Source organism: Myxine glutinosa, chromosome 1 (genome assembly GCF_964187855.1).
Source record: "Myxine glutinosa chromosome 1, kmMyxGlut1.1, whole genome shotgun sequence".
NCBI lineage: Eukaryota > Metazoa > Chordata > Myxini > Myxiniformes > Myxinidae > Myxine > Myxine glutinosa.
In genome coordinates, this window is record NC_136261.1 from 225,061,058 (window position 1) to 225,082,538 (window position 21,481).

The 21,481-nt window shown below is 45.8% G+C and overlaps 1 protein-coding gene across 9 annotated transcripts in view; it reads right to left on the reverse strand.

Moving 5' to 3' along the window:
* LOC137418392 (fatty acid CoA ligase Acsl3) overlaps positions 1-21,481 on the reverse strand; it is a 95,482-nt gene that overhangs the window by 51,928 nt on the left and 22,073 nt on the right. For 3 of the 9 annotated variants that reach the window (XM_068104458.2, XM_078784355.1, XM_068104455.2), the window contains exon 2: positions 5,534-5,618. The exons of the other annotated variants lie outside the window; for them this stretch is intronic. The gene's annotated coding sequence lies outside the window, so the exon portion shown is untranslated. The remainder of the gene's footprint in view (positions 1-5,533; positions 5,619-21,481) is intronic. 9 annotated transcript variants of the gene reach the window in all.

The window sequence follows — 21,481 nt, forward strand, 5'->3', positions numbered from 1 at the left end:
TTTAAAAAAAAAGTATTTTTCGGCCATGCTGTCCCCTCAAATGATATATGGTGAATCCCGCTCCCTCCCTCACGTTTCCTTTTCTCCCTTCCTGATCCATTCATAAATTGATCTGAGGAAGGCCATAATCTGTTCCACAAACCCCATGACGATGCTACAAATCCCTCACACAATTATCCATCCCCCTCCTCCCCGTTGCAGCATGTTCAGCCAAGAACCACCAAACCCTTTTCACATGGTCTAAAATCGGAGGCTTGCTCCCTAACCTCATGGATCTCTCCCTACAGGTATTACATGTCTAACAGAAACATTTATTTCACTGTATATCCTCGGCCTACTCATCTCCCACTACGATTTTATTTTCTTGCACAATTCTGATGCACCCATGACTCATGCCAGTGGTAGTGATGTGGGTTATATCAGGAGTTACCTTTTTCATAGTCCCTGAATTTGCTCGTTCCCTTTCCCCCCCAATAATTGTGGAATATCGCCAGATCAGCCGCCCTTTCAATAGCAACATCTTGTTCATGTGCACAGTTTATAAACCTCCCAACCAAGATGACAACTTCAACTCCTTTCTATTCTTTACATTCTTATCTGCAGGGATGTCAACAGCCACCATTCCAATTGGCTTAGAATTTGTACAATCCATAATATTGCAGCGAAGGCCTGTTACAACACTGATGGACTCACCCAATCTGTCAAGTTCCCAATCCATATTCCCCCAAATCACTGCCACATTCTGCTTGACTTGAACAATTCCAACTTTCCCTCCAACCTTTCCTGTTCTTCCTCTACTCTACTTGGCTGCTCAAATTATGTCCTCTTGTAAGTGTATCTCACTGGAGGAATTCATGGATCCAACAAATCACTAGTATTTAAGTTTCCAGGCAGTTTGGTCTGGCCTAAAGTTCACCATTTCTTCCACCGATTGATCCTCCAAATCTTCGCCTGGAGACGGCATCAGACACTTCTCCACAAACTACTATCCTCTATCAGTACCTACACACCTCCAGCGATCCATCCCAACAACTCACCATAAGCACGATTCATGCAGTGAGGTAATCCCCAAAAAAGTAGTGCACATTTTCATCCTGGAAAGCAAAGATCTTATCTCTTCCAGTCCCAGTTGGAGGTCCTCTAGGCAGTGTTCTGGGCCCTTTGCTTTTTCTAATCTTCATCAATGATTGCTCCAACTCTCTGGAACATCCTCTTTATCTCTTGGCTGATGACCCCACTCTCTGCCGTGACATCCCTCATCCATCTGAAAAAGGCAGCAGCCTCTTCCTTCTCTTCAGACATTGACAAAAATCACAATCTGATCAAACACCTAGAATGTTTTTCAATCCTGAGAAATCCCACACACTCACTTTCTCTCGCTTTGAAAGGACCGTTCCACAAATCCTCCCACCTACTTTCCCAACAACCGAAGAGGTTCAGTCACTCAAACTCTTGGGTCTCACTCTCAGCCATGATCTCTCTTGGGCAAGCCACATTTCCAAGCTGGCCTCCAAAGCCAGATGCTGACTTGGCATCCTCTGTCGTGTAAAGTCCTTCCTAGGCACTCCTGATCTTCTATCCACTTACAAGGCTTTCATCTGCAGCATTATGGAGTACTGCTCTCCACTCTGGGCTGGCTCCCCTGCCTCATCTTGCTCAGCTTAACGCCGTGGAAACAAAGGCTTTCAAGATAATTGGCAACTCTAGCGATGAAGCCGAGTTTATGAGCCTATTGCTTCGCCATCGCCAACAGGTCGGTGAACTCTGTCTTCTTCCGACTCATTTATGATCTTGCACCCACTGCCCTCTCCATACTATGAGCCTTCCAACTACCTGCAGGACGCACACGGTCCACCGGCAACTCCGTCCTGGTGAAACTGCTTAAATCCAGAACCACTGCTCACCTCAACAATTGTTCTTTACACTGTTGTTGTGCTTGTGTGCTTCCCTCCCTCCCCCTCTTGTCTCCCGCTCCCTTCATTGTATTTTTTATGTGTCCGTGCATTATTTCATGTTCAATGTGTTAGCTCTCACACGAGCCTCGATTCTGTATCCAAAAAAATAAAGATAAAATAAAACTCATGTATTCCTTTTTACCCACCTGTGGAACCACCTTCCACACACTCTTCACTCTCATTTTTCCCCTCCTGTCTTCAAGAAAACTGTTCACCACCATCTCATGTCACCCCCATCCAAAGCCATGACCTTTGCTACACATGTTAAACCACTCCCACCCCTCCCAATATTTTGGTTATGCATCCATCCATCCTGTCCACTTCTTACGTTCTCCCCATAGAATCATCGTTACCCACATCCCTTGTTTGTCCATCCCCCTTCTCCATGCTTTTGGTGGTTCCCCTTTCTTCTGCTGTTCCCATTGTTATGTTGTGTCCTGATCTGTTCTGTGTCCGAGCTCTTCCACAAGCCCAGGCTATTTTTTTCTTTTTTCTTTTTTCTTTTTAAGTTGAAGCCAGTTGCCAGAAACTTCACCTTCTCAGGTTAAAAAGACAGTCGGGAGAAGTTGGATATGACTGGGAATGTGGGTACAAGGAGCGATGAGTTGGGGATCCAGGATTTGGAGACAAACACAGAATTGAGGCATTCGGCCTTCTAACAAGCAGAGTCAGCTGTGGTGTCATTTGAAGCGAGGGAAGGGATGGAGGGGGTTTCTGCCCATCATTATCAAAGAAATAGAATTGATAATTATGGCAGATCTCAAAATTAATCTTTTCCCCAACTTTTTGATCTGACCTTTTTCTCAGGACATTCAATGTTGGACATGTTACTTCTTGTTGGTCAGGAGCATCTGCTCATGCTGTGACGTTCATTGCTATTTTTCACGAGTTACAACACAGTCACATTAAATGCTGTCACCACACTTGTATCATTATCTTAGTAGACGTTTTAGGTTGATTTTTTTTTTTGTTCGTTTGTATGATACATATGAGGCAGTTAGCAGGGAAATTTTTCTGGGTCATCTCTACATCAAACCTCCCGAGCTGTGACATCACGAGCAGGTTGTGGCATGAACTAAAACACGTTAGCATTTACTGAACATTCTCATATATGTATACTCAAATAAGCATGCATACTGGGATTAACTCGCAAAAATCCTCGTGTCTCCAACTTATTGCTTGAAAGAGCGAGGGGAGATTGTACCAGCTGAGCTGGAAAAAAAAATTCTGATTCTAATATGCCATAATCTGTCAGAGTGTTGGTGCTGCCAAAGCAGCTTATTGGCAAGGGATATAGTGGGCGGTTTGTCATTGCATTCCCAGCAGTAGTTAGGGCAGGAATTTTGCCAGGGTGCCGGCGATAGCTCACCCACTCTTCAGGAAGGACACCGTTGGTTCTTTAACATTCACTAACTAATGACGGCAGAAAAGATGCCCAGTTTGACGTCCATCTGAGTGATGGCACACACATTGACGAATCACCCTGCCTGTGAAACACCGGGATGACAGCTTGTAGCTGTGACAGGATTCATACACAGGCCAGATCGCTTAAGCCACGGCCCCATAGAGCCTGCGTTGGTATACGATGGGCTACGATGGCCCACGATCACTCTGAACAAGTCGGCATGAACTGATGATGATGAAGTGATGGCTGGGGTTTATATACCCCAAAGTAGCTACGAGGACGCACGTGTCATACGACGTCGTACGATATCGTACGTGTCATATGACGGTCGTACGATGGTCTACGATTGTAGGATCGTGGACCATCGTAGCCAATCTTTTGAACATTTCAAAAGATGATTTTCCAACCTACGATGGCCACAAAATCGTACGTCGATGCAGGATGGGCTCCACGATCCTACCACCGTAGACCATCGTATACCAACGCAGGCTCTATGGGACCATGGCTTTAGAGGTGCGTGCATACCTCGGCCATCCTGCCAGCCCCTAGCTCATACAGGCGACAATTTATTTCTGAACAAAGCCATATAGGGTGTTGCAAAACAGATACTTTTCCCCCCCCAGATTGTATTGACCACATGTTGCAAAATAAATGATACTTTTTCCCCCCAGATTGTATTGACCACATGTCCGCGATTTTTGAATTCAAATTTCACGTGCGTCATCATGACGTGTCGCGCGTTGCCTGCATGTTGTCTCCGTCATATTTGTGACTAATGTTCGTGTCTTTGCTGAAATCTTTTAAAAGTCGACTTCAAATGGTTTCTGAAGCTAATGGTGGACATATTGACACGTATTAAACGTGAGTTTTTAATTTTTGAATGAAAAAGCCTTTGGTTGGATTTTCATCCGACTGAAACTTCATTTCATCTTTGGGGAAAAAAGTATCATTTATTTTGCAACACCCCTTACTGTTACAGGTAACTTAAAGTTAAGAAAATGCAAAGTTAGTGTGAACATTCAAATATTTAGAAAAATAAAAGGGGCCTGGGCTCACCTGTAGAACCAGGGAACCATTGGTAGGTGTGGATGACCCACAAAATAAGTAACGGAGACCACCTCAGACCCTGATTTCTAAGCCGTGAACAAACTTTAGTAGATCACGGGTGATGAAGGTTGTGGTCAAGCTTCATCGAAATAGTGTGTGAAGCTTCAGAGGAAAAAGCAAATTCCTATTTTGGGGGGGGTCGGGGGGGGGGGTCAAACCTGGATCCACTTTGACCCCCGGTAGACCCTCTTAGACCCAATGTTTTTTTTAATGCCGTGAACAAACTTGAGTTGTAGCATAGTAAATATCATTTGAGCCAAGTTTGGTCACAATCCCAACAGTGGTTTCGGAGAAGAAGTTTCAAGCGTTTACGGACTGACGGACCAACGACGTGCCATCACCTAAGCTCCCCGGAACTACATTCCAGGTGAGATAAAATCATTTTGAGGGGAGGGAGGGGATAAAATTCCTTACACAAACCTTGCGTGTTGCTGTTCAAAGACAAGAGCACATAGACAGTTACACCCGTCATTCCCAACACGTTTTAAAAGGCTAACGCTGCCCTGTTATTGCTCACACGGCATTTTGTGGTCATGGCTCATGGGAGAGGCAAGGAGGAGGAAATAATAAAATTTAAAAAAAATACGAGAACGGCACTCGGTAGGGCGCCTGGCTGCTGAATATTGAATGAATACCTCCACCAGGTTGAACAGTTTACGTTTTGTATCGCACCGATCGGTTGGATCTGGATTCGGACCTGAACCAAAATCCAATCGGCTTTTTCTTGTCACCTAACCAACTCATCCCCCAAGTTTTGTCACAAGTCATCCACATCTTTTTGAAATATCATGCTATATATCGTTTTATTTATTTTTTGTTTTTTCACTCAATTGTGAAGAATCACTTCAAAATTTTAATAAATCCTGCATCCGAATCAATATTCAGATCTTCACCAAAATCGAAATGATTCGTCCTTGTCACACACCCAACCGGTCCACCAAGTTTCATCCTAATCCGTCCATAACTTTTTGAGGGATCATGCTATATATTGGTTTTAGCCCTATCTTTCAATGGTGAAGAATCACATTAAAAGTTCTCTGATGCAGATCCCGATTTGAATCCTCACCAAAATGGTATCAATTCTTCCTCGTCATACACCAAACCTGTCCACAAAGTTTCATCCGAATCTGACCGCAACTTTTTGAGATATCCTGCTCACAGTCAAACAGAGAGACAAACAAATGGGTGAAAACATAACCTCCATCCACCTTTGGGTGGCGGAGATAACAAACAAGTGGTTAGAGAGACAGACAGAGGTTAGTCAAGTTATATTCGAGGGGGCAAAATAGTACAGCCAGAAAGAAAATGTAAAAGCAGGCTTGAAAATAATTTGCACCATTAACATTCCATTTTATATTCCCAAAGCCAACTGAGCTATGACCTCCCTTTGTGCCATACCCATTTATATATGGCTACAACGTCACAAACATTCCCGAGCGTGTCTGAATGTCCATGTCCATTTGTGACCAACAGTATTTTTGAATACAGTCTGAATGCAGAGAGAACAAGTTTAAATACTCTCTCACTCTCTGACCTATGAAGGTGAGAATGGAAGGAATGAGCACGTGGTGATGCAGATTATTGTGGCCTGGAAAAAACCCAACCACACAAGCCAAGTAGAACAAGGTGACAATCTGGAGACACACATGGAAGTAGGACAAGGTGACAAGCTCAGCAGACCTCGCAAATTGTCTACCAATTTTATTATAAATCAGTAAATAAAACCTTAAAATGGCCCAAATTCTGGAAGGTGTACATTTTACTCAACATGATCATGAAGGAAAATATAAAATAAAATAAAAACAAAAACACAAAGATCAATGCAAAAACGTGTTCCAACAATTATGCTTGGAAAAAGGCTGAAGGGGAAAACAAAACATCGTTGCAAGATGCAGAATGCAACAAGTGGCAGTTTCAAGTTGATGAAAACTTGAGAATAATATGGTTAAACAGTTATCCACCATAAAACATCACCAAGCACTGAGATTTCAGACCTTAACCTTCAGAGCAAAAATATAGGAAAATCAATCATAAGTAGTTCGTTTTGTTGAAATTTTTTACAAAAACAAACAATCAACCAATTTCTAATTAAACCAAAATTGAGGAAGTATTCAAAAAACAGACACTAAAAGTACAACACCATCCATGATCCCCCTCATCCAAAGATGTGGGAATAGCAGTGTCCAAAATATCAATTCCAGACTAAGCTGAAAGTCACTTCTACACAAGAAAGACAATAACGTCTACACAAGACAACACACCACATCTTTCAAAATGTCTCACTTACATACTTAACAAAATATGACCTGGACAGGAAAAGGTTGATAAACAAAGACACACACCTGACACATAAAACTGTGAAAAATCACATCTACAAAAGTCAAAGTACTACTTACCAAGATTTGGCTTCAAAACCAGAAAATTAAGACTGACAAATGAACTGATGGGGAAATGATACCAATTAGCCCATATGAGCTCATTGGTTTAAAAACATATGGACAGTCGGACCCCACTATTCGCGGGGGATACGTTCCTGGAAGCTCCGCGAATAACAAAACCCGCGAACAGCGGGGAATGGTTTCAATGGAAAAAGGGGGGATGTTAGAGAGGAACAAACCACGATCGGCGAGGCAAAATCCGCGAATGGTGAAGCAAATCCCGAGAATGTCGAAGATAATCCACGACGGTCGATGAAAATCCCGCAAAGGTCGATGAAAATCCCATGAATGTATGCCGCGGCATTGTTTCAATGGGGGAAAGGAGGATACGTTATCGGTTCTCGGCGGTTCCTGATTCCTAGAGGAAATTTTTTAAACCTGTCGACATCTTCCAACCTGTCGACAAGCGCCCACATGCCATGCAGCAACTCACCCAGGAACTGGACTGAGGTTAGGCCTCGGCACCTCTTCCTCACTGCCCGCCTCCTCCTCCTCGGAAACCGTTATAATGGCCTCAAACTCCTCCTCGGGGAGATTGTCGCCATGTGAGGCAATGAGATCCTCAAACTCCTCAAGCTGCATGTCATCAATTCCTTCCCTTCCCAACTGCCGTGACAAACCGACAATCACATGCCTCTCCTCAGTGTTATCGGGAAAGCCAGAAAAGTTTGACTGCCTGTGGCCACAGGATGTGCCAGCACGCATTGATGGTGGAGGCTCTCACCTCATCCAACGACTCCTTGATGGCACCGATGCAGTGGGCAATGTTGAAATCCTTCCAACACTGCCCGACGGTGAGCCCTGGGTTTACATTGCATCCAAAATGCGGCGAAAGGTGCGATGGGTGTAATACGTTTTAAACGTTGAAATCACACCTTGGTCGAGGTGGTGTTGGGCGGCAGGAAGATCACCTCCACATTCGGGTGAACCACATCTAGGTTTGCGGGGTGGCCAGGAGCGTTGTCCAGGAGCAAAATAACCTTGAACGCAAGGTTTTTGCCCACCATGTACCTCTCCACCTGAGGGATGAAACCATTATGGAACCAGTCCAGGAAGGTTGCTGCCGTCACCCAGGTTTTCCTGTTGGCCCTCCAAAACACAGGCAGAGTTTGCTTGTTCTTGCCCTTGAGAGCATGTGGGTTCAGGAAACGGTACAACATCATAGGTTTCAGCATGAGGTCCCCTTTTGTATTTGCACAGAGGAGAAGAGATACCCAGTTCATGGCAGCCTTGAATCCCAATGCTGTCTCCTCGTGCTTCGAGATTAAAGTTCTCATGGGTATCTTTTTCCAGAAGAGGCCAGGCTCGTCAGCGTTGAACATCACTTCTCTTCGATCAGCCCAGCGAGTTAAGCAGGGAATGCTTTTGCCACCTCGTGGTCCACAGAGGCACGCTACCCTGAGAGCTTCACATTTTTGAGAGTGTACCGCTCCTTGAAACAAAGGAACCATACCCTGCTTGCAGTGAATGAAGTCGCCCTGCTTGTACCATCATCGCTCAGCGCATCACTCGTGCTGGCACCACCAGTGCCAGACAGATGATCGTAGATTTGTTTGGCCTTTTCGCGAATGAGAGGTCCACTCAAAGGCATACTTTTCTCCACGCCGTCATCGATCCATATGCTGAAAGCCTTCTCCATCCTTTCTATGTGGACATCCCGGACATGGGTGACCACCTTCGTACTCGATACAGCGCTCGCTGAAATATTGTCACGAATCGCCTTCTCGTTCTTCCGTATGTAGCGAACGGTGTATTCGGTGACGCCGTAATGCCTGCCCACAGAAGCCGCACTCCTTCTCGAAAGCCAGCCGAGCAGCTCCACTTTCTGGCTAAGGCTCATGACTTGCTTCTGCCTCTTGGTAGTCGACACATCTCCAGCACTGCTCTTGCACTTGGGAGCCATTATTGAACGATAAGCAAAGCATGTCAAAAACACAGGTCAAAGCAACGGGACGAAAACAATCTCTATATGAAGGATTGAGAGCATTGTGGGTATTGAGCCTATCTGCTAATTTCAATACGTAATAGATTTAATGAATCATTTGCATTCTATAATTCACTGAGGATGACATGTTTTATTTGCTGATGGAACATCCCCCAAAGCATTTTCATTGTGTAACATCTGATTTTTATTTTTATGGGTATCGCCCCAGACAAGGCACACAGCCACTCTAGGTAAGGGGCGAAGAGAAAGTTAGAAAAATATAAGGATAAAGCAAAACAAAATAAAAATAAATAAATAAATAAATAAAATAAGAAAATCAATAGGTTTCTTCCTTGCGATAAATTGCAAATTGTAATCGATTTAATGAAGCGTTTGCATTCTATAATTCACGGCGTTGACTTGTTTACACATCTGGTGGGATACCCAAAAAGCTCTCGATTATAGTCCAGCTAAAATTCACGGAACACAGCCGCGAAAAGAAAAAAAAACCACCAATCCAATCATTACAGGAGGCTTCGTGAAGTCAACACAAAGGTGACAACTCTGTACTGCCAAGCTAATTTTGTGCCATTCACAATTTTGGGGATTTTCTTCTTCCAAACAAACAGCCAACAGCCAAAGCACAGCAGCTTCAATGCACATTATTCTTTTGGTAAGAGCAAGAAGAAGACGAACCACCTTTAGAGGCAGTTTTCCCCCGCAGAGCAGGGGTTGGCCTTTTTCTGGCACCTTGGTCCCCTTTTTGAAGCAATGTTTTACGGCCGGATGCCCTTCCTGCTGCCAACCCTGTTAGTCGCCTCTTGCGACACACAGGGAATTACCAGTGAACTGGTACTCAATTTGCCGACCTCGGAAGATTGACAGGCTGAGTCAACCCCCCTGGCGTTAATTCAGTGATCAACCGGGATTAAAATCCAGGATCCTAGGATCCCAAGCCAGCACCCTAACCGCGAAGCCAACAACAGGCTTCTTTTGGGAAGAGCAAGTCGTTAACATATTCACAATTAACATCATTAACATTACACTCCAACTATTCTTAATACATCCTTGTTTGGCATGGAACTGTGCTTGTGCCAAAAGAGCTTTTGTCCATTTTTATGGCGTAGCCTGTAGGACAGTGCCGTACCCTCTGCCGGCATTTTGCAGGTTTATTACCTTTAAAATTCATTTTCTTTGCAATTTTCTTTGCAAACAAGGATTTCTTTGCAGGTTGGTCCGAAGGACACAAAATTTTCATCATCCTCCTGTGAAGCGTTTGCATTCTATAATTAGAGCTAGAGGAGCAACTCCTCCTGTATAATTTTTAATGATAATTATGATAATCATGTGGTACGAGCACAATCTTGGAAAAACCGAAAAAAAATTGCACCTCTATCTCTCCGAAAAGCGTTCCATGGAAGAAAATTGAAAGGTGGCTCATTTAAGTACTCCCCATGGGGAACAGCATATGTTAATGATGTCGTCATATGTGCCTTCATTTTGACATCATAAATCGAAAAGTACAATGATTGATCCGACTTACACAACAGGAAGAGTATAAAACAATTTATCGAGTGTTGAAAGTTTCCAAGAGCACAGTGAGCTCCATCATTAGGAAATGGAAAGAATATGCAACTACCCAGACTCTTCCTTGAGCCGGCCGTCCGACCAAACTGAGCAACCGGGCAAGAAGGAAATTGGTCAGGGAAGTGACCAAGAACCCAATGACCACTGACAGAACTACAGAGTTCCTTGGCTGAGATGGGAGAACCTGCCGGAAGAACAACAGTCTCTGCAGCCCTTCACAAATTGAGGCTTTATGGGAGAGTGGCCAGACGGAAGCCACTCCTGAGAAAAAGGCACATGACAGCACGCCTGGAGGTTGCAAAAAGGCACGTGACAGACAGAGCATGAGGATTTTGATGATTTTGAAGATTCTGTTGTCTGATGACAATTGAACCCTTTGGCCTGAATGCAAAACGCTACGTCTGGTGGACACCGAACACAGCTAATCACCCATCTAACACCATCCCTACCGTGACGCATGGTGGTGGCAGCATCATCATCCTATGGGGATGCTTTTCAGCAGCAGGGACTGGGAGATTTGTAAGGACAGAGGGAACAATGAATGGAGCCAAATACAGGCAAATCTTTGAGAAGTTGCTTCAGTGCAAAAGACCTTAGACTGCTGTAAAGATTTACGTTCCAACAGGACAATGACCCCAAGCATACAACAAAATGTGGGAGGAGAAAAAAAAAGAAAAAAAAAGAAACCAAGGGGTGTGCATACTTTCTGAAGACACTATTACAGTCGATGAGATCCAGTGCAGACTCGAGCTCAAAATGTGGCCAAAGCTGCCCAGGCACTCTGAGCCGATAGGCCTTGCAGAACATGTCAGCTACACCATGTACTCAACATGTGACCAAGGCTACCTTGGCCTGAGAGTCAAGCCCTTCGTCTCAGGTATACTGCACGACCCGAGAAAAATACTATAATAATAATAATAATAATAATAATAAAGGAGTCTTATATAGCCCCATCAAGCAGAGTAAACGACCCTCATGGCACTTTACATTATCATGCGAACGCACACACACCGCACACACATACATACACAAACATACACACACACAGACACACCTTCACTCTTGGGCCTATTCCTCTCCCTCCCCATTCAAAACCCACAGATGTGTACTCCCCCTCCTCCTCCCCTCCCTCCCCCGCACTTGTACACAGACATACTCTCGATCTCTGTCCCACCTCAAACCAAAGGGAAAACAGGACTTAGACTTTGAAAGACTTGTGAAACAGATAGGTTTTGAGGGAGGTTTTAAACGCAGGAAGAGTCAACATGTCGAACAGAGGAAGGCAAGTCATTCCAGAGCAGAGGTGCAGCAAAGGAAAAGGATTTCTCGCCAAATGACTTGGTGCTGCTGCGCAGCGGCTCTCTCTTGAGAGTTGTCGCTTGAACGTAGCCGTCGCCGAGGTTCATAGAGAGTGAGCAAATCGGAGAGATAGTGAGGTCCGGTTCCACACAATGATTTATAACATAGTGTGCAAACTTTGTATTGCACACGAGCAGAGACAGGTAGCCAGTGTAAAGATTCAAGAAGCGGAGTAACATGGTCAGACTTCTTCGCCTTACAGACAAGACGAGCGACAGAGTTTTGAACCTTTTGCAACTTATCCTTAACCAGCATTTAACTATCACCATAATCATTTAACAAACACCAGCATTTAACCCCTGACTATCTCTTCTCCTTCTCCTTCTCCTTCCTTTTGCTTTGATTATTGGTGTTGGGCTGGCGGCTAGGGTGCCAGCTTAGGATCCAAGGATCCTGGGTTCGAATCCCGGTCGATCGCTGAATTAACGCCAGTGGGGTTGACTCAGCCTGTCATCCTTCCGAGGTCGGCTAATTGAGTACCAGTTCACTGGTAATTCCCTGTGTGTCGTAAAAAGGCGACAAACAGGGTTGGCGGCAGGAAGGGCATCCGGCCGTAAAACATCGTTTCAAAAAGGGGACCAAAAAAAAACAACAACCACGGTCCCCGAAAAAGGCCAACCCCCGCTTTGCGGGGAAAAATGGCCTCTAAAAAAAAAAAAATTTACCTGTTCATTTTTGTCTTTTTGCACTTGTTTTTTTTGTACTCTGTCAAAGCGTCTTTGGGCTTCTTGAAAAGCGCTATATAAAATAAATGTATTATTATTATTATTATTATCCAAGAGACACTGAGGGCAGCCAGCATACAAAGAATTACAATAGTCTAGCCTTGAGAGGACAAGGGCACAGACCAGAGTTGGAGCAACTTGAGGAGTAAGAAAGTGGCGAATGGATGCGATCTTTCGCAGCTGAAAGTATGCTGATTTGCAAGTTTGAAGTACTTGCTTGGAAAATGTCATGTTACAGTCGAAAACCACACCAAGGTTCTTGGCCGACAAAACAAAGTTGACATCGGTTTCACCAACATGAATAGTGGTCTCGAGAAAAAAGGAAAACTGTTTAAGACTGCCCTGTGTCTCTGCTTCTTCTACCAATCATTGTAAATAATAATTAAACCTGTTATTTCTTTGATTCGACCGTCTCGTGTTTTCCATCATTGACTAAGCATGGTACGAATTATATCGCTCTGATCGGGTTCCAATACCAAGGTAATAGCACGGACCACGTTGTACGCCATCCGCTCGGGTGTACTCAAATTACGCGTGGTTCGTGCGAGACTTGATCCCCGCTTCCGCGGCGGCGTGGGTACTTAGGTACGTGTGAACATTGTCCCGAAACCCTGTTCCACGTCTGACCGGAAGTGGCGACTCAAATCTCGCGGTTGCGAAGACCCAAGGAGAACAAGGGGCTTAATCTCGCCTTGGTAAGGGAACGGGGTCGCGCAAAACTGTAACATTTGGTGTCAGAAGTGGGATTGGACCTGGAATGCGCTTCACGCACTCAAAATTACGAGCGGACGAAATTCAGTCGTCAAATCTAAATTGTATTCGTACCATGACTGGCCAAGGCGGTCGAATGCCGGTGGGGGTAGATGATAAGGAAAAATTGATGACTCAGGACCAGGAGAGACAGTTGGTAGTGGAGGAAGCCGAAGGTGCGGTAGCTGGTAAAGGAAATGGTGGTGCCTCGCACGTGGCGGCGAGAGCCGAGCCCGCGATGCCAGGGTACATGCAATTATTCATGACGCAATTCATGGCAGAAATGAAAGAAATGAAGGAAACAGTGGATGCCCAAAAGGACGATATGAAGGACGAATTGCGGGGACCAAAGAATGACATGAATAAAATAAATGGGAAAATGGACACCCAGAGAGGCGAAGCAAGGTGTAACATGGAGAGGTTGGAAAGCAAAATGGTTGGCCAATTGAAAGAAATGGGGGACAAAACCACCCGGGAATTGGAAAAAATTATGGCAGCGTCAAAGAGGGACATGAAAAAAGCGGGGAAGGACATTGGGCGCCGGTTGAGCGAGGAGGTCGCGGTGGCGCGCGACGAGGTGACGCGGTGTGAGGAACGCGTGGAGAGCGAGCTTGAGTGAGGGGCGGCTAAGTTGACCGGGGATATGGAAGTCGCGACGCGAGAGGAAATTGTAGAAAAACCGGGGATCGTCAAATTGGAAAAAGAAATTTTATGGGCGCCGACGATTGTCGTGGTAGAAAAAGAAATGATGGAAATTGGGGTCGAAGAGACAGAAGAAACAGAGAATAAATCGCGGGAGGTAGACATGGAACCAGTACAAAGTTCGTATTCACACCGTGATGCCGTGCTTGCTAACCCCAATAAAGGTTTACAGGTGCTGGCGAAGAAGCCGGGGAAGGAGGACCCTGAGGTGAGAAATAATGGCGCGAATGTGTTTGGCGCGAACGGGTTTTTGGCGCGCTTGGGAGAGACGAAACCCGGGCGGTCGTGGAAGGTCCATTGTGCGGTGTACGAGGGCGACTGGTGCGCGGTACGAGAGTGTGCGCCAAAGCGTGAGCGAGAAAAGTGTGCGCCAGAGTGTGCGATGATTGGGTGTGTAACAGGAGAGTGCACACCCGAGGGTGTTACAGAGTGTGTAACGGAAGAGTGTGTGCCAGGGTGTGCACGAGGGTGTGCGATGATGGGGTGTGTGAAAGGAGTGAGTGCACCTAGGTGTGCAGGTACAAGTACGGAGTGTAAGGGAGAATGCACACCAGAGAATGTGGAAGGAGTGTGCAGTAACGGAGTGTATGGGAGGCGCGGGGGCGCCTGGGTGTGCGAGTGCAGAGTGGGTCGCGAGTGGGGAGAACGCGGCTCAAGCATCGACACCGACCGGGGTAGCGCCTAGCTACATTGTCCCGAAACCCTGTTCCACGTCTGAAGTGGTGACTCAAGTCTCGCTGTTGCGAAGACCCAAGGAGAACAAGGGGCTTAATCTCCCCTTGGTAAGGGAACGGCCCGGATTCTTTTTGAATGAATTTACGACTATAATTCAGCTTTTACTCGCGGCGGTAGAAGATTGACTACTATAATTCAGCTCAGCTTTTATTTGCGAAATGGGCCCAGCCAGGCCGAGGCGGGCTCGACCGGCCTCACCACCTAGCCTATAACCTTCCCGGGCCCCGTCCCGACATTATTGGTTCTTTTTAAATGAATTTACTACAAAAATTCAGCTTTTACTCGCGGCCGTAGAAGATCGACTACTATAATTCAGGTCGGCTTTTAATTGCGAAATGGGCCCAGCCCACCCGAGGTGGGCCTCGACCGGCCTCGCCACCGAGCCTATAACCTTAAGACAAACAAACAAAAACTCTCTTTTATATATATAGATAGATATGTATATTGAATTTGGATGTGTTATGAATTTAGGTAGAGGAATATCTAGAGCCAGGTAGATCTGTATAGGTAGGTAACTCGACTGTCGTGATAGGGAATCTACATGTAATAAGTTCTGTGTGTAGCCCGGATGTTGGTATAAGTGTGTATTTGTGTCCCCGCCATGGGGGGGAGGGGCGTGCTAAATAGTACAGGGATTATGGATAAAAATTCCCTCGTTTGACGTTCCCTCTGTCACCAATCCAGTGTCCATTATGACAACACACTCACATAGACACGAGATAGGTCCCTTAGTGCACACATTAAATAATTCCCGTCCCTTACAATAACGACTTTGGAAGACGAGCAGGAAGCGGCCGCGTACAACGCCGGCGTGGGCGTCAAACACCGAGTGAGGCAAGCTATCACCATGCCCAGGGAATGTGTGATTGGTTGGTGCGGCAGGCGCGAACCTTCGGCCAATCAGGGAGGAAGGCGCGAACACACGACTTAGAAGGGGGTCGCTAGTTGGAGGAAGAGCGGGGGTGACGTCGGAAGGCGCAAAAATATCACGAAGAATCGAGGCTCTGATTGGTGGCGCGCCAGAACTGACGTCACACCGTGCGTGACAAAACGTCTGGTTCGCGGGCATTTCGCCCCTTCGCGCTGAAACCTTCGTGCTTCGTGTTGGAGATCGCCCCTACATGCTTGTGTGGCTCTGCACTGGACCCTTCATGCTTGAAGCTCTCTCTGCGCTGGACTCTTGGAGATCTGTTGGTTCTTCTTCCCTGCATGGTCGTTGGCATCTTCCCTGAGTCTTCATGGTGCTTTTGGTCCTTCTTGGTGCTCTGTGCTTTTGGTGCTGTGAGCGAATGGACCTCGTGTGCGACCGACGAGGAGCTTGGAGCGGGGCGTGCCGCTGAGCGGGTCGCTCAGGGCCTGGCCGAGCGCACGAGCGAGGCGGACTGAGGCTTCTTCGCGCCGGCGTCGGGGCCGGACAGGGCCACGTTGGACGACGGACGCACCACATCTCACACAAATACATGACAAACGTTTTATTTTATTAATTCATTTCCTTTGTGCCGTATTTGAAGTCTGTGTGGGGACGTCCCAATTTACAATCAGGTTTTATCGTCGCGTTTCCTTGTTCTTGGGTTCCGTTCAATAAACGTGTTTATTTTTGTACATTTTACCCCGGATTCCCGTTTGAGTTCATTCCCTCTACAGGTACGCACTTGCCGCTTCTTCCTCTTCATTCTTCCTCCCTTGCTTTTAGAGTCGATTCCGCATTAATTGTCACATCGGAGTGAAAGCCCGTTTGGCCATCCGCGAGCCCTGGTATTAACCGAGGGATTCGCGCAACAATATATATATATACATATATATATATACATATATATATATATATTGTTGTGGATATGAGGATTGTGTTTTTTTTGATTGTTTTATTCTGGACCCTCCTGCCTCCAGTTGTGTATAAAGGTCAAAGGTCGTTCCGTAGTTATTTCATAAACAATCACGTTAGCGAATCATAGATTTCCCCCTTTGTTGACAGTTATTTCCTTATTCTGTGTATTAGGCTAAGGATTTGTCTTCCATTAATTGACACTCCATTGCACCGAATTCAAATAAATAGATCCCCTTTTATTCCCATTCCCATTCGTCCTTTCCTGCCAACCGAATTTGCTGCAGCTGTGGGTTGCTGTTTTCACCGCGACTCCATTACGCACGAGGTAACCTCGGAGAAGAAAGGCGTGTCCCCACCTCGTCATAGAGGGGAGGAGTGAGTCAGCCCCACTCAACCAACCAAGAATAAGGGGTTGGACTTGGAGAGGGTGTGGAGAGAAACATCGAGTAGGTTCGTGAAGGTTCAAGGGCGTGGCATATATAACCCGCACGACGACGCCCCAAAGAGAGACGCGCAAGGAGAGAGAAATACGTGCGACGATCGTGCTGGCAGGAGATCGGAGAGAAGGACGCGTCAGACGATTTGGAAAGAAGGGGAGGACCAAAAGAGCCAGAGGCGTGCAACGAAATACGTGTGCCGACGTCGCCCTGCTCGCTCCCAGCCTGACAAGGTTGCTGTGCTGTTGTGCTTGCTGTGCGCCCTGCCAAGCCTTCCAGCTTGTGTTTCGACCTTCTCCCTCCAGCAAAAACCAACATGCAATTTCCCCATTCATGTACGTGAGTTTGTTCTGTGTGTCTTGTCCCTGGGTTAATTAAGACTGTTAATAGGTAAGCTAACGATTTCACTGTGTCACCTGCTTTTTCCATTTCCCTGTATATCACCTTGACTGCTCCTTTTGCTTTAGTGTGTGTAAATAATAAATCCTGTTATTCCTCTGTACGTCTTCTTCTTCCTCTTCACATTCGGTCGCTTTAGAGGTTTCCATATTGAATATCTGTGGCGCGATTTTGGCCAACGTTCAGGAATCGGGTTAGTCGGGGTAACTGTTCGGGTGCGGCGGCCATCCGCTCGGCCAATTAACATCCTAGCCGCGTCCGTAACAATATATATATATATATATATATATATATATATATATATATATATATATATATATATATATATATATATATATACATATATATATATACATATATACATATATATATATACATGCATATATACATACATATATACATGCATATATACATACATATATACATGCATATATACATACATATATACATATATATATATATACATAGATACATACATATATACATACATACATATATATATACATATATACATATATACATATATACATACATATATACATACATATATACATATATACATATATATATATACATACATATATACATATATACATATATACATATATATATATACATACATATATACATACATACATACTTATATACATACATACATACACACATACATACACATATATATATATCAGGTGGGAGTTTGCTGATGGAGCTGATTTGTTGATTTGTAATACTCAGTTCCAGAAAGAGGACAATACGCTTGTTACATACACGTCAGGTGGGTCGACGACAACCGTTGACTACCTGATGGTGCGTAGGCGAGATAGGGGGCACCTCCGGGACACAAAGGTGATCCCGGGGGAGGAGGCTGTTTCACAGCACCACTTGGTTGTCTGCGACGTAAGGGTGAAAGGTGCGAGGAGAGCTCGGCGGGTGAAGTACCAACCGAGAATGAAGGTGTGGAGGTTGAAAGAGGTGACAGTATATATATATAAAGGTATTGACTTCCGGTTCCTCGGGCGAGTGAGGCGTGCTTCGAGCTCTCCACTGCATCAAAGTTTGAGTGTTTTCCCATTCTTGTCTTTGTCAAATTTCCACTGGTTATTTTGCTGTGTACATGTTATTGTGTGTTTCTAGTTGGTGTTGGTTTGTGGTTCGTGCAAACTTGTGTGTAGTTAATCGTTTTCTGGGTCGTACCTCGTGCGCGGCCTGGTAATTTGGGGCTTCCCTCCCCCCTTCGGTGTTTTGTCGGTTTGGGTTATTTCCTTCGCTGTATTGCTTGTTTCTTTTATTTTGTTTTCTCCCCCTCACATCACCTCCCGAGACAAAGAATTCTATATTGATTCTTTCTCTCCTCCCGGACACGTGCTTGTTCGCTCTCCTCCTCGTCTCGGCTTGTGCCCCGCCCCCTGTATCTCGTTTTCTGACGCCTCTGCTCCTTCTTTCTCAAATCCACGTTCTCGCCTGGAGACTTTTCCCGGATTGTTTTTCATGGTTTTCATGGTTCTGTTTGGATATTGTTGGAATATGTTTAAACCGCAGCCGTGATGCTGAACCGCCCCCCCCCCCAGAATTTCCATGTTTCAAACGTTTCCCAGTGTGTACCCTGGTCAGAATAGGTACACCGTATCCCTGCGTGTCATAAGAGACGACTAAGAGGGTTGGCGTCAGGAAGGGCATCCGGCCATAAAAACATTGCCTCAAAAAGAGAACCATGACAATCACAAGTACATATGGGCAGGGTGCAGCCCGAAGTGGAGATCGGTTTCTGAGGTTTGGGACATGGAATGTAGGGACAATGACAGGGAGATCAGGAGAAGTGGTGGAAGTATTGGTCAGAAGAAGAGTGGACATATGTTGTGTGCAAGAGACGAGATGGAAGGGAAGTGGTGTGAGAATGGTGAAGGGTAGGCAGGGACAGAAATACAAGTTTGTGTGGCAAGGGTGCCTGGAGGGCGTGAATGGTGTTGGTGTCCTGTTTTCTGAGGAGTTTGTAGACAGTGTGGTGAGTGTGACTAGAGTGAGTGATAGGTTGATGATGGTGAAAATGATGATTGGAAAGCTCTTGGTGAACGTCATCTCGGGATATGCTCCGCAGGTTGGTCGAAGCGATGAAGATAAGGACAAGTTCTGGTGTGCAATAGAGAAGCTGATGGAAAACGTGAAAGATGAGGAAGTTGTTGTGGTAGGAGGAGACCTAAATGGACATGTGGGAAGGAGTATGGACGGTTTTGAGGGAGTTCATGGGGGTTACGGATATGGTGAGAGAAATGGAGAAGGTGAAAGGATTTTGGAGTTTGCTGATGGAGCTGATTTGTTGATTTGTAATACTCAGTTCCAGAAAGAGGACAATAAGCTTGTTACATACACGTCAGGTGGGTCGACGCCAACCGTTGACTACCTGATGGTGCGTAGGCGAGATAGGGGGCACCTCCGGGACACAAAGGTGATCCCGGGGGAGGAGGCTGTTTCACAGCACCACTTGGTTGTCTGCGACGTAAGGGTGAAAGGTGCGAGGAGAGCTCGGCGGGTGAAGTACCAACCGAGAATGAAGGTGTGGAGGTTGAAAGAGGTGACAGTAAGGGAGGCATTAAAAGAGAGGCTGAGTAGGGTAGAGGATGATGTGGTTGAGCTTGAAAGTGGTTGGATGTCAATGAAAGCTAGTCTGTTGGGAGCCGTTGGTGAGGTATGCGGATGGACAAAAGGACCACCGAGGCACTCGGAAACATGGTGGTGGGATGTTGAAGTTGGAAAGAGGATTGACGAGAAGAGGAAGAAGTTCAAAGAGTGGCAGAAGGCGAAGGGTACGGGAGCAGAAACAGCAGAGCATGAAAGTTATAAGGCAGCCAGGAAGGCTGCAAAGAAAGAGGTAGCAAAGGCACAGGAGGCATGTAGGAAAATGTTCGGAGAACGCTTGGATTCGGAAGAGGGTCAGAAAGCAGTAATCAGGATTGCAAAGCACATAGCGAAAGAGAGGTGTGATGTGATGGGGGTGAGTTGCTTGAAGGATGAAGTGGGACAAATCGTTGTCGACCCAGATGGAATTAAAGGAAGATGGAAAGGATATATGGAAATGCTGTTGAATACAGAGAATGAATGGGATGGCAACATAGAGAGTAACCCAGTTTTAGGACCGGCAGAGAAGATAACTGAGAAGGAAGTTGAGGAAGCGATAAAAGCAATGAAGAGTGGAAAAGCGGGAGGGCCGACAGGAGTTGTGGGAGATATGTTGAAGGCAGCGGGAAGTTGGGGTGTGAAGAGAATGACAGAGATCTGTAATCTGGTGGTGAAAGAAGGCCGCATTCCAGTGGATTGGGAACTGAGTACCCTCGTCCCTCTATACAAGGGGAAAGGTGACCCTCTGGAGTGTGGCTCGTACCGAGCGATAAAGTTATTGGAGCATGGAATGAAGGTATTGGAAAGGGTGTTGGAGAGGAGGATAAGGAAGAAAGTGAAGATCGACGAAATGCAGTTTGGATTTATGCCAGGAAGAGGAACGACAGATGCGCTTTTCATTGTGAGGCAGTTGCAGGAGAAGTACATGGATAAGAGGAAGAAGTTGTTTTTTGGGTTTGTTGATCTGGAGAAAGCATTCGATAGGGTTCCACGCAAAGTATTGACATGGGCATTGAGGAAGTTAGGAGTGGAGGAATGGTTGATCAGAGTAGTGATGGCAATGTACAAAAGAGCGCGCACAGCTGTAAGGACGAAGGACGGGAACAGTGGTGAGTTTGAGGTGAAGGTGGGAGTGCATCAGGGGTCGGTACTAAGTCCACTACTATTTGTAGCTGTGATGGAGGTGCTGGCTCAGAACGTAAAGGAGGGTTTACCATGGGAGTTGTTGTATGCAGATGATCTGGTGTTGATTGCGGAAAGTATGGATGGACTGAAGGAAAAGATGAACAAGTGGAAGGAATGTATGGAGACAAAAGGTCTGAAGGTGAATATCGGAAAGACAAAGGTGATGGCAAGTGGTAAAGCATGTGGTGAGGTGGAAAGAACTGGGAAGTGGCCGTGTGCTGTGTGCAGGAAGGGTGTCGGAGTGAACTCCATTCAATGTACAATGTGTGCTGAGTGGGTTCATCAAAAATGTAGTGGTCTGAGAGGGTCATTTACCAGTGTGGCAGCTACATTCA